Below are 12,853 nucleotides of genomic sequence, written 5' to 3' on the forward strand. Positions count from 1 at the left end.
AAACAAAGAGGTATATGTTAATCAACCTCCTGGGTTTGAAGATTCAAAATTTCCAAACCACGTTTATAAACTCAGAAAGGCCTTGTACGGCCTAAAGCAAGCTCCAAGAGCTTGGTATAAGAGGTTGACAAATTTCCTGCTGACCAGGAACTATGTCAGGGGAAAAGCTGACACAACCTTGTTTATTAAGAAAAAGGGTAAACATACCCTACTTGCACAAATATATGTAGATGATATAATATTTGGTGCTACTGACGAATCTTTGTGCAAAGAATTTAGCCAACAGATGCAAACTGAGTTTGAAATGTCCATGATGGGTGAACTCAACTTTTTCCTTGGACTGCAAATCAAGCAAGGTAAGAATGGTATCTTTATGAGTCAGTCTAAGTACACCAAGGAAATGTTAAAGAAATTCAACATGGTAGATTGCAAACCAATATCAACCCCCATGGGTACTGATACTGTCCTATGTAAGGATGAGAAGAGTAAGTCAGTTGATAGTAAACTCTATCGAGGTATGATAGGTTCCTTACTCTATCTCACAGCTAGTAGACCTGATATTCAGTACTCAGTATGCTATTGTGCTAGATATCAAGTTGACCCTAAGGAATCTCATCTAATTTCCGTAAAAAGAATTTTTAGATACTTGCAGAGCTCAGTTGATGCAGGTCTATGGTATCCAACTTCAAATGACTTCACACTTATTGGATAACTGATGATGACTATGGACGAGATAAGCTAGAACGAAAGAGTACTTCGGGAGGATGTCATTTCCTCAAAAGCTGTCTAGTATCTTGGTTCAGCAAGAAGCAATCATCTGTGGCTCTGTCTACAACAGAAGCTGAGTATGTGGCTGCTAGAAGCTGTGTTGCACAAGTCTTATGGATAAAGCAACAGCTTGAGGATTATGGAGTTAAAACAAAGACAATAGAGATCAAATGTGACAACAAAAGTTCCATTGATCTATCTAAGAATCCAGTCCAACACATCAAGATGAAGCACGTTAGCATAAGACATCACTTCATTAGAGACCATGTACTAAAAGATGAGATCAAGCTGACCTATGTGCCAACAAATGAACAGCTTGTAGATATCTTCACTAAGCCCTTGGCACGAGAACAATTCAATATACTAAGGGAAGCCATTGGTATGTCAAATCCACTCTAAATAAATCTGTAAATTGAATGTTGAGTGATTACCATGTTGAGTGAAAATTTGAATGATTGTGCAAATAACATGCTGAGTAAATTAACAATAAACACTTACTCCTTACTAAGCTTAAAAATAGAAAAATCACCTCATGCTGAATTAACATATACATTGAGTGATTATACTGAGTAGGTACAAATATTGAGTAAATATCCTATGCTGAGTAGATAAACATATTGAGTAATCACCCTATGCTGAGTAGATGTACATGCTGAGTGATTAACGTATGATTGAGTTATTTACAGATAGAAAAATCATGTTCACCAAAGTTAGGCACTCAACATCGTGAATGCTTCGAATTCTAGCACAACCAAGTAGAAACCCACTCGCATAAAATAAATGCCTACACGTGTAACTACTGGCACCTTGGAAAGACGCACATTAATGGCAAATCCCATGCGCCGAAGATGTCATAAATGACAGAATCTCTGTCGGTTGAACGCCCCTAGGTAAAACGGCTAGTTAAATGAATAGGGCCGCCGTAAATCTATATAAATAATGGAAGGATCCCCACTCATTACTCTTTACACTTAAGTGTTGGAAATTAGGCTAAGGTATAGCAGCGGAAATATAAAAATTTTAGCCTACTTCCTTTTAACCATAGGACCCGTTAACCATTATTTCATATAAAGAGGGATAGAAGGAAAAACCTTTTGGAGTTCAATCTACCGTTGCAAATGAAGTGCCCACAACTTCAAAGGAGATAGAAACTGTCTACCAATCTTCCCCTATCCGAAACAGACCTTCCAGACCTCTGAACGACAATCCCTTTGGTGGAAACGTGGAAGAATATGTCTAGAAGCTCCTGTCCAAAACTCGTGACGATCTGACGGTTCAATCTCCGGGAATCCGTGAAATCGTGAACTGACCTGATGTAGGACTAGTAAAAAGAATTTCTCCCTTTTGTTTGTTTTTTCTTCTTCGAGTTCCCAAACACGAAATAAAACGAAAAAATTAAACGATTAGAAATCAACCATATGAGATGCAACCAAAATAGATTGCCTCTAATTAATCAACACAAGATCAAATAAAAAGAAGATAGATAAAATTAATCGATCGATGGAAGCCGTATGAATTCTTGTCCACGAACTAGGGGAGTCGAATTCTCTTTCTCTCTCTATAGTGTATTTCGAAAATCCACTAGGGTTGGTTAGGGAGCATTAGTCGAAATTCTCATGTAGTAGGGGGTATATATAATCACTTGTATCTAAACCCTAGTTAGATAGGAATAGGTTACTTAATAGGAATTCAATTCGGAAAAGGATTCTCAATTATTATCTCATTATATATCTAATATAGCTAGGATAATAATAAATAACCTAATTGGATAATAATAGGAGTATATTAATCTAATTAAAACTCCTAACTTAATTATCTCTTAATTAATTTAATTCACAAACCTAATCAAATTAGGATTAATGGAATTAAAATAATTCCTTATTTATTACATACAAATTTCGCCCCCCCCCCCCCCTCTATTTAAATGGGCCTTGCTGGGCTCAATTGGGCTTCCATCTATTAATGACATCCATCTCTCTTTTGGTTCCAAGTCTTATGTGTGATCCATTAGGTTCTTACTACTTCTGGCCGTATGCAACTATTAAATTAATTTCTTCAAGAATTATATTTAATCCTTGCATAACGGAATGATGTACTGAGTATGTTATTGGCAAGTATGTAATCATTCCCCCAGAGTCCGTTAAGAAGATAGGTTGATTCTGTCGTTAACCTTTCCGTATTAGTTACGGTATAATTCGATCCTTTATCAACTACATCCTTGAACTGAATCTTATGACTATGGGTGATGTCAAGTCACATATAGCGAGACGTTCATTTTACTTGTACAGGCCGAGTCAACTCAAATAGATAGGTTAAGTGAAATCTATATTTCTACTCTTAAGCTATCACCTTGCAAGGATTTAGAGTCGAGTCTTCCACAAGCGATCCTTGGATGTATCTCCCATTAATCGGGAGTGATAAATGCTCAATCCAATGTATAACTACCCTGACATTACCTCCTGTGACACCCAACCTTTGCAGTTCACACCCCAGAGTCATCTCTGTTAAGGATCGTGGGACCACAGGATCAAAGTCTCACATTCAGTAATTCAGGATGACCAATTAACATTCCTTTGAGTCTGAGGATTAGTTATACCTATTAATACCAATGAGATGAACATGTGACAAGGATGAATCTACCCATCCTGTTATCTCAAATCGGATCCCCAATCCTAATGAACGACGTTTCATCGGATCTATGTAACTGTCTAGATATCTATATATATGAAGCTTGTGAGATCAGCTTTCTGTCGGACAAAAGACATTGTTACATACAAGTCTCAACAGTGATATATCAATCGTAAACATATCACTTGACTTGGGGTGGTTTTAAGTTTATTAGTTTATTATAATGTTTTGTCTCACTTCATGCTTGTATGAACACTTTATAATCACTTTAAACAAACTTACGAATTTCCTTTTATTAGACTTTATTTAGTGCTTAAAAGGGATTACCTTTATATAGTTATAAAACATATATCTCATTAAAACAAATGATATAAAGAACAATTCATTTACATTAAGTTTGTATCCTGCAACAATTGTCTATAGGACACTAAACCCCAACATACTCCCACTTGGACTAAAGCCAATTGTTTCTAAAACTTATCCCAGTAGAAGTTAAATGACGATCATGTACTTTCTGGGTTAAAGGCCTTGTCAACAGATCTGCAATGTTGTCCTCTGTAGGTACTCTTTCTATTCTCACATCTCCTCTAGCCACAATCTCTCTAATGATGTGGTATCGCTTTAGGTAGTGCTTGGATGCATTATGAGACCGTGGTTCCTTTTCTTGCGCAATGGCTCCATTGTTATCACAGTACAGAGTAATGGGATTGACAATGTCAGGCACCACACCTAGTTCTGTAATGAACTTTCTAATCCAAACTGCTTCCTTTGCTGCTTTCGTAAAGAAAGCTACGCTTCCCTACTTGGAACTTTTCCAACTGACCGCGCCCCCATTCAAGATAAACAGGTACCTCGTTTCGATTCAAGCATGCTAAACCGATTTAGCACCTTTTCAATGTATGTAGCCTGTGAAAGACCAAGCAGTCTACACGATCTATCTCTGCAGATCTTTATACCAAGTATATAGGCTGCTTCACCAAGGTCTTTCATTGAGAAGTTACCGGATAACCATACTTTTACCGATTGTAATAAAGCAATGTCATTTCCCATTAACAGTATATCGTCCACATATAGTATGAGAAATGCTATAGAGCTCCCACTTGCTTTCTTGTAAATGCAAGCTTCTTCGCAATTTTGTTCGAAACCAAATTGTTTTATGGTTTCGTCAAAATGCTTATTCTAGCTTCTAGATGCTTGCTTGAGTCCATAAATGGATCTCTGAAGTTTGCAAACTTTATTTGCATCCTTTGATATGAAACCTTCAGGCTGCATCATGTATACATCCTCAAGCAGATTTCCATTTAGGAAAGCTGTTTTCACATCCATTTTCCAAATCTCATAATCAAAATGAGCGGCAATTGCAAGCATGATTCTGATTGATTTGGACATAGCAACAGGAGAGAAGGTTTCGTCATAATTAACACCTTGTTTCTGACGATATCCTTTCGCTACCAACCTAGCCTTGTAGGTGCTAACCTTTCCATCCATGTCAGTCTTCTTTTTGAAGATCCACCTGCACCCAATGGGAATTATCCCTTCGGGTGGATCAACCAAAGTCCACACTTGGTATACATGGAATCCATTTCAGAATCTATGGCTTCAAGCCATGCTTTAGAATCTGGACTAGTAAGAGCCTCTTCGTAGTTTTCGGGTTCGTCGTCTAACATGGGAACCTCGTTATCATCTCCCACCAGAAAACCATATCTAAATGGGAGTTCACGAACTCTTCGTGATCTACGAATAGATGCCACCGTTGTCTCATCTAATGGGACTTCTTCGGGTACCTCAACCGCTTCCGTTGTTTCAGTCGGCGTCTCTTCCTCTTGAACTTCGTCGAGTTCAATCACGCTTCCCTTTTGTGTTTCTTCGAGAAACTCTTTCTCTAAGAAGGTTGTGTATCTGGATACTATTACTTTCTGATCATCTGGATGATAGAAGTAATACCCCATTGTTTCTTTGGGATATCCAATGAAGAAACATTTATCAGATTTAGAATCTAATTTTTCGGACGCTATGCATTTGACATATGATGAACAACCCCATACTCTCATAAATGAGAACACAAGTTTCCTACCAACGAACAATTCATATGGTGTGGAACTAGCGGATTTAGTTGGTACTCGGTTTAGGGTGAAGAGGGCAGTTTCTAAGGCATAGCTCCAGAACGACTTTGGAAGTAAGGCCATGCTCATATGGATCGTACCATATCTAATAGGGTACGGTTTCTCCTCTCGGATACACCATTGTGTTGTGGTGTATAGGGAGGTGTCCATTGTGAGCATATCCCACATTCAGTTAGATAATTCAGAAAATCATCTGAAAGATATTCGCCACCTCGATCGGATCGAAGCGTCTTTATTTTCTTTCTTAATTGATTTTCCACTTCATTCTTAAAGCATTTGAACTTGTCAAAAGCTTCTGATTTGTGCCTCATCAAGTAGATGTAACCATATTGAGTATGGTCATCTATGAAGCTTATGAAGAATCTGAATCCTCCTCTTGCTTGGACTGACATAGGACCGCATACATCTGAATGAATAAGTCCTAGAGTGTCTGATACACGCTCACCTTTATTGATAAAGGGTGTCTTTATCATTTTACCTTTTAAATATGATTCGCATGTTTCCAATGATTCAGGATCAATTGGATATATAAGCCCATCTGAATGTAGCTTTAGCATGCGTCTCTTGTTTATATGACAATGCCACAAGTAAGTTGAATTATCTAGCTTATGTCTTTTGGTATCAATTGCGAAAACAGAAATCAAAACATATATCCCATTTTGTGATATTCCTGAGAAATAGAAAATCGAATCTCTATAAAAATTGCAATGTTTGTTCTTTATAGAACATACCAGACGTTGGAGTACCGACTTTTCCCTTCTGGAGGTTAGCTCCGTACAAAGAACAATTTCTCTTCCAATGCCCCACGTCACCATAATAGTGGCACTTTCTTTTAGGCTTCTTCACTTCCTTTCCCTTAACTTTAGTGGGCATGGCTTTCTTACCTTTCTTGGGATGTTTAGGATTGGGAGAATTCCCTTTCCACTTCTTTGATCCCTTTATGACAATAGCCGGTATTGCCTTGTCTTTCTTCATATTGGGCTCAACTGACTTGAGCATATTTGCAAGCTCTTCAAAAGAGGTTTGCAAGTCATTCATCTGATAGTTCATGATGAACTATGAATAACTCTTTGGGAGGGATTGAAGAATTAAGTCTACACTTAGTTCATTATCCATCGCGAATCCAATACTAGAAAGTTTGGTAATGTAGCCAATCATCTTGACACAATGTGTCATTACAGATGTGCCCTCTTGCATCTTGCAACGATATAGCAACTTGGATATCTCGTAGCGTTCGCACCTGGTCTGTTTCCCAAACAGTTCCTTTAGGTGCATGATAATGGAACAGGCATAGTTGCCTTTGTAATTCCGATGTCATCGATGCAAGTATGATGCATCCGGCATGATCGTCATCAGCCTTGTGCTTCTGATAAGCATCGATTGGGAGCATCATCCTCAGGGATAGGGGGTATCGATGTATCAAATACATACCCTATTTTATCGAACTTCAAAACGATTTTGAGGTTACGAAACCAGTCGGTGAAGTTTGAACTATTCAACTTGTTATCGGTAAGTATATTTTGCAGATTGGTGTTAGTCATGATTTTAAGCGTGTTTAATTAAACTTGAGAGTGAGAAAGAGTAGACGTAGTTATTCATTTGCTTTAAAGTATATCAATCTAAAATTATAGGCCTTTTAATTTATTTCAGATTGCTCCCACTATTTTGCCAAATTAATAACCCTCCACATTAATTCGAAGAATTTCACAAATCCTTTAGTGAGCTAGGATCCTAATGTTGGCCCCTTGTAAGGTTGCAAATATAGTTCCAAGGGGGGGTTAGGAACTATTTAAACTTTTTCTAATTTAGGGCAGACTTTTTTTTCTTAAGAAAAAGATATATGACATCGGCGCTGAGTAATTAGCAAGACACTGGCTTAGTCAACTGGTGACTAGGTCAGTTTCTTAGCTTAAGTCAGGAAATAGCACTTAGAGTCTATTCCTGAACTAAGTCGTTTATAGCGCACAACTCAGCTTGACCTCTTTTACTTGGTCAGTTTTAGGTTATATTAAGCAAGCAATATATATAAGGAGTTAAGGTTTAGAAATACTTCACTCAGCGGAGTTATCCAGGTTCGGCTTCTTCTAAGCCTACGTCCTATCCCCGGAACACGTTCCGAGATTTCAAATCCACTACTGAGCTCTTTAAAGGTAGAGCCTCAAAAACCCTTTCCAAATCAGAAGCTGAGTATAACAAGAGTACCTTACTCTATACCTCTACTCACTTCTATTCTAATTCACTAAGTACTAAAACCGAGTACTCAGCTTCTCCTTTCTACTTCTAGAAATGATTAAGATTTGTCCTAAACAACAATTGCTAGAACACCTTAGATGATTGATGATCAATCACTCTAGACTTTTACACAGATATGTAAACTTGTAGTGTAAGATTTGCTTTGCTTTTTGGTGTAGAACTTTTGTATACGTTTGGTCAGCGTAACGGCTTTGCTCAAAGTTCTGTATTGAATGAGGATTCTGAAGGCTCTATTTATAGAGAGCTGTGAAGGCATCTGGTCATTTCGAATTTCGAAATAACCGTTGGAGGGAAACGGCTATATGTCGCTTTCACTCAGTCTGTGCACAGTTCTCTCAGCCAATCAGATTCCAACATCTTCTGTTCTTCGGTCAGTGTGGCAGTATGTTCCTCCAATTCTGGTAATGTCAAACAGACAGCTTCCTGCGTCTTCTATTCTTTACTGAAAGAGGAAATACTTTGTCTGGAAGTTGCCTTGTGCTCAGCGGCTGTCTTGTACGTTTTGTCGAGACAGCTCAGCAGCTTCTTGTCGAAGTTGTCTACGTGGATCTTCTGGATCCTTCTTTGCTCAGCTGCGTTTCATCACTCAACGGCAGCGTTTTGAAATACGCGGTCTGAGTGGTCTTGGCCTTGTTTGACTTGGGCCTTGACTTCCATATAGGGCTTGGGCCTTATGATCTTTATGTCTTATAACAATTATAAACTCAACATTGAACAAACACATTAGTAGAAATAAATCAAAGCATTTAAACTTAGTGTGTTGTAGAATATTTAATTGTACTTAAATAATTTTGTCAAATCAAAATCCTGTGGAAAGGTGTTTCAACAAACTCCCCCATTTTGATGTTGGCAAAACTATTCAGCAAGGAACACAACGTTGAGCTCTCCCATGATAGTTGACCTATTTGACTAAGTAAACTCCCCCGTCAGGGCTGAGCTACTGACTTAGTTTTATTCTAAACATTCTAAGGTTTAATTGAATAAGTCTACGGTCAGTTTTCAGGTATAGGTCAGCTTATGGGACATATTCTATTTTTACTCAGTTTTCAGCGGAAGACTTATATCATTAGTGAGTGCTGAGTAATTAGTTGTTCAATGTTCATTTTAGACAGAGTCAAAAATTATATCTACGCAGCAGACAAGTATTTTCACTCATTTACTGAGTTTAATTTGATTTTAGAAGATGCAATCATAATACTTAGCATTGAAAGATAAATAACATAAGTTGTGAGATAATAATGCAAGTATTGTATTATAATGTAGAAAGTCAGCATACATGATACATGTTACAAGAAAAGAAAAGAAGCTAAGTATAAGCTAATGGTTGACTATCTATTTCTTCTTCTTTTGCTGACTGTTGCTGCCTTCTGCTTGAGTTCTTCGCTGATCTTTCTTCTCCCCCGTTTTGCCAGCACCGGGTGGAGGCAGCTTAAAGGAATCTAAAAGAACAGCTCGGGTGAGCTCAGCAGAGAAGGTGTTTAAGCGATTAGCGCTTTCGTCTAAGCCATCAAAGATTGGAGCACCGTTGCTTAAGACCTCAGGTTCAATACCGATGTTAGCAGCGCTGAGCATACTGAGTACATAAGCATGTCCTTTTCCCAGCCATGTAATTATGTCTGTCAGCGCAGCAAATGAATTGTGGAATGTTTTCAGAAGTGAAGTGTCATAGTGCTCGCGCTGAAGATTGGTATGTCTAACATGGTCAAATATTTTCTGGGAAGTGGTCAGGATTTGATCTTGTTTCAGCTGGTCGGTGTCCATTTCTTCCTTGTGCAGATTTAGAAGACGAACTGCTTCACTGAGTTGCTCCATTGAGCATTGAGAAGTATTTGCTAGCTGTGCGTTTCTTTTATGTTGTTCAGTATGGAGCTGAGCAAATAACATCTTCAACTCAGATGAAGTGGCATGATCTGGACTCGCAGCTGACACGTTTTGAAGTTGAGTGGATAGTGAAGTCAAATATCACACCGTTGTCAGCTGGATCTCAGCTAGCTTAGCGATTGAGTCCTGCCTTGCTTGGGAGGAGATTAGGACACTCAGCAATTCCTTTAGTTCCTTAACTTCGTTGAGAAGTTGAGTTACTTGGGAAGGCTGGGTGGTTTCTAGAGTCGAATTTGCAGCAGCAGGAGGAGTTGAGTGTTGAATATCTCTAATCAGAGCTTGCACTGAGTCAAGTATGCGCTGGCTAGACTCAGTTGCAGCAGCAGTTTGACCGGAGGTAGAAGGAGTTTGATAACATTGAGATATTATCCTAAGGATCAAAGAAGATATTAACCACAAGACGCGCCACGGCCAACGTATCAAAGAGCTTCGCCAAAAGCTGATCACAAAGGCCAGGTCCTATGAGATCCGCGGGCGGATCTCTAAGGCGAATCTCCTCATAAAACGGACAGGTTAAATACAGAAATAAAACGTAAATTATAATGTTTCCGGCTCGTAATCATCCATTTTCGGGATTCTCGGGTTGTTACGCATCAAATATCCCTAACATTTTGAGTCAGGTGCAATTTTACCCCTAACATCTAAAATGGTGCAATTTTACCCCAAATGTTTATAGCCAAGAGCAATTTTATCCCTAACGTTGATAAATTAGATCAATTTCAGACACTATTATAAAATACAGTAATTTTTTTCTTTATTTTGCACCAATTGCATATCAATTTTGTAATTTTGCACCAATTTTACCTCTAACATTGATAAATTGGATCAATTTCAGACGCTATTATTCATGACCGAGAAGACAATTTGATTTATTTCTCAAATTGAATCAATTTATCAACGTTAGGGGTAAAATTGCACTTGGCTTCCAACACTGAGGATAAAATTGTACCATTTTAAACGTTAGGGATAAAATTGTTCTTGACCCAAAACATTATGGGTATTTTTGCACTTTAACCTTTATTTTTGGACTAAATTTTTTTTTTAATGAGATGAAGGGGTCAAATGCCCCCTTTGACCCCCTCTACATCCGCCCCTGCCGATCATTTGATATTCAATTTAGTTTTATCTTTAATAATATATTTATTTATTATTGATATTATTTTTTTTGTAAACAGTATTATTATTATTATAAGCTTATTAATGTCTAATATTATCATTAAAATTATTTTAAAGTCTAATATCATCATTATTGTTAAGTTCGGTAGCATTCAGTTAAGTTCAGCAGCATTCAGTTAAATTAAGTTCAGTTCTTTTCAGCGATAGATCCATTTATGTACCAACGAATTTAATTAACTAATAATCATACTTACAATCAATGGAATAAATGGCAGCCATAGATAAGAATACCAGACTGTACATAAATCATATGTTAAGGTCACTATTTATATTTTCAGTTAAAGTGATGTAGCGTGAAATCGACTGAGAGTTTTAGTCGTAAACTCACAAAGAATACAATCTTTTCAAGCTAAAGTTGAAGGTTGAATAAACCCAAAACAAGAATAAACCTTGAGCTCCAAAGGCTTGAGATAAATTTCATAAAAGGTAGGTTTCATTACAAATAAAGGAGCTTATATACTCCAACAAAATAAGAGGGAAAAGACTAAAAGCCCTTGAATAGGGTTTCTAGCAAAACATATGAATAAGGGTGAAATGGGGAGGGAAAGAAATAATGGAAACCTAGTAAATAGGGGGTGATCGCAAAACAGTAATTACATAAGAGCAGGATTTGTTCCCCAATGGTAAGAACTTGGAGGAGAAGTATCCTTCTGGAAGGCCACGCCCTGCGTGGTCCTTGGCACGCACCGCGTGACTTAGCTACTGGGATTGGGGAGTCTTCAAAGAGCACTTCACGCGTGGCGTTCCTGGAGTCACGCCCCGCGTATTGGAGCCTCTGATCTTGGTGGTCCTCGTTAATGGACTCCACGCGTGGCGTCCCTGGTGGTACACCCCGCTTAGTCGGCCTCCTGGACACTCTTCACTTCGGACTCTAGTTTCACGCCCCGCGTACTTGGAGATGCGCCCTGCGCCATGGATCCCCTAGATAATTCCTCGGCAAGGGAGTCCTTTACGCCCCGCGTCTAGGTGAGCACGCCTCGCGTGCTTGGCTGGTTTCCCCGGCTCCCGTTGTTCTCGTCTCTTGGCTCCGGGCTCGGGCTTAGGGAAGGCATGCCCTCATCATAATTTTACATCATTATAAGAAATTAAATTGTGCATTTTTTTTTTCTTTTTTTGAAAGAAATTGTGCATTTTTTTTTGGAAAAATTGTGTAATTTTTAGGGTCAATATGTAAAATACCCCCTAATGTTTAGGACCAGTAGTAATTTTGTATCTAACATTTAAAATGATGCAATTTTACCTCTAATATTCGTAACTAAAAACAATTTTACTCTCGAATTTTTGCAAGTTAGGTTAATTTCAGATATAATTATAAAAGATATATAATTTGTTCCTTGTTCTGTACCTTTTGTATATCGGTTGGTTTTAAAAAAAGATTTCATGTTCTTTTGCGATTTAATAATAAAATTGAAGATTAATATTTTTAAATCCAGTGAAATATTTGAATTTTTTTGTCCAATTCATACAAAATACAAATATGTATTTTTTTTAATTTTTTTCACATCTAATCATATTATTGTGATCTGTTACCAATTAGTGATAAAATGGTGTACATATAAAGTGTAGATGACAAAATTAATGACCAAAAAGACTATTTGATGAATTATTTCTCAAATGGACACAACTTATTAACGTTAGAAATAAAATTATTCCTAGTTGTAAACATTATGAGTATTTTTGTACCTTATTGTTTCATAAGTGATAATAAGCAAAATTAATTGGTGGGCACTATACTTGAAATTTAATTTAAATGAACTCCTAAAATTCAATGGTTTAACTTTTGCAATTATATATATCACTATATATATATATATATATATATATATATATAGGGGGGCCTCGGGGCCGGGACCCATCCGGCCGCTAGAACCACCATTGGCACGAGTAGTTTCGACCCCCCAAATATTAGTCTATATAGACTCTATGTAGTAATATTTTGTTAGTTAAAGGTAGATGAGATGGTTAAAACACTTGCTTCTTTTTAAAAGGTCATGGGTTCAATTCCCTCTAACCTCAATTTATTT

Source organism: Euphorbia lathyris, chromosome 3 (genome assembly GCF_963576675.1).
Source record: "Euphorbia lathyris chromosome 3, ddEupLath1.1, whole genome shotgun sequence".
NCBI lineage: Eukaryota > Viridiplantae > Streptophyta > Magnoliopsida > Malpighiales > Euphorbiaceae > Euphorbia > Euphorbia lathyris.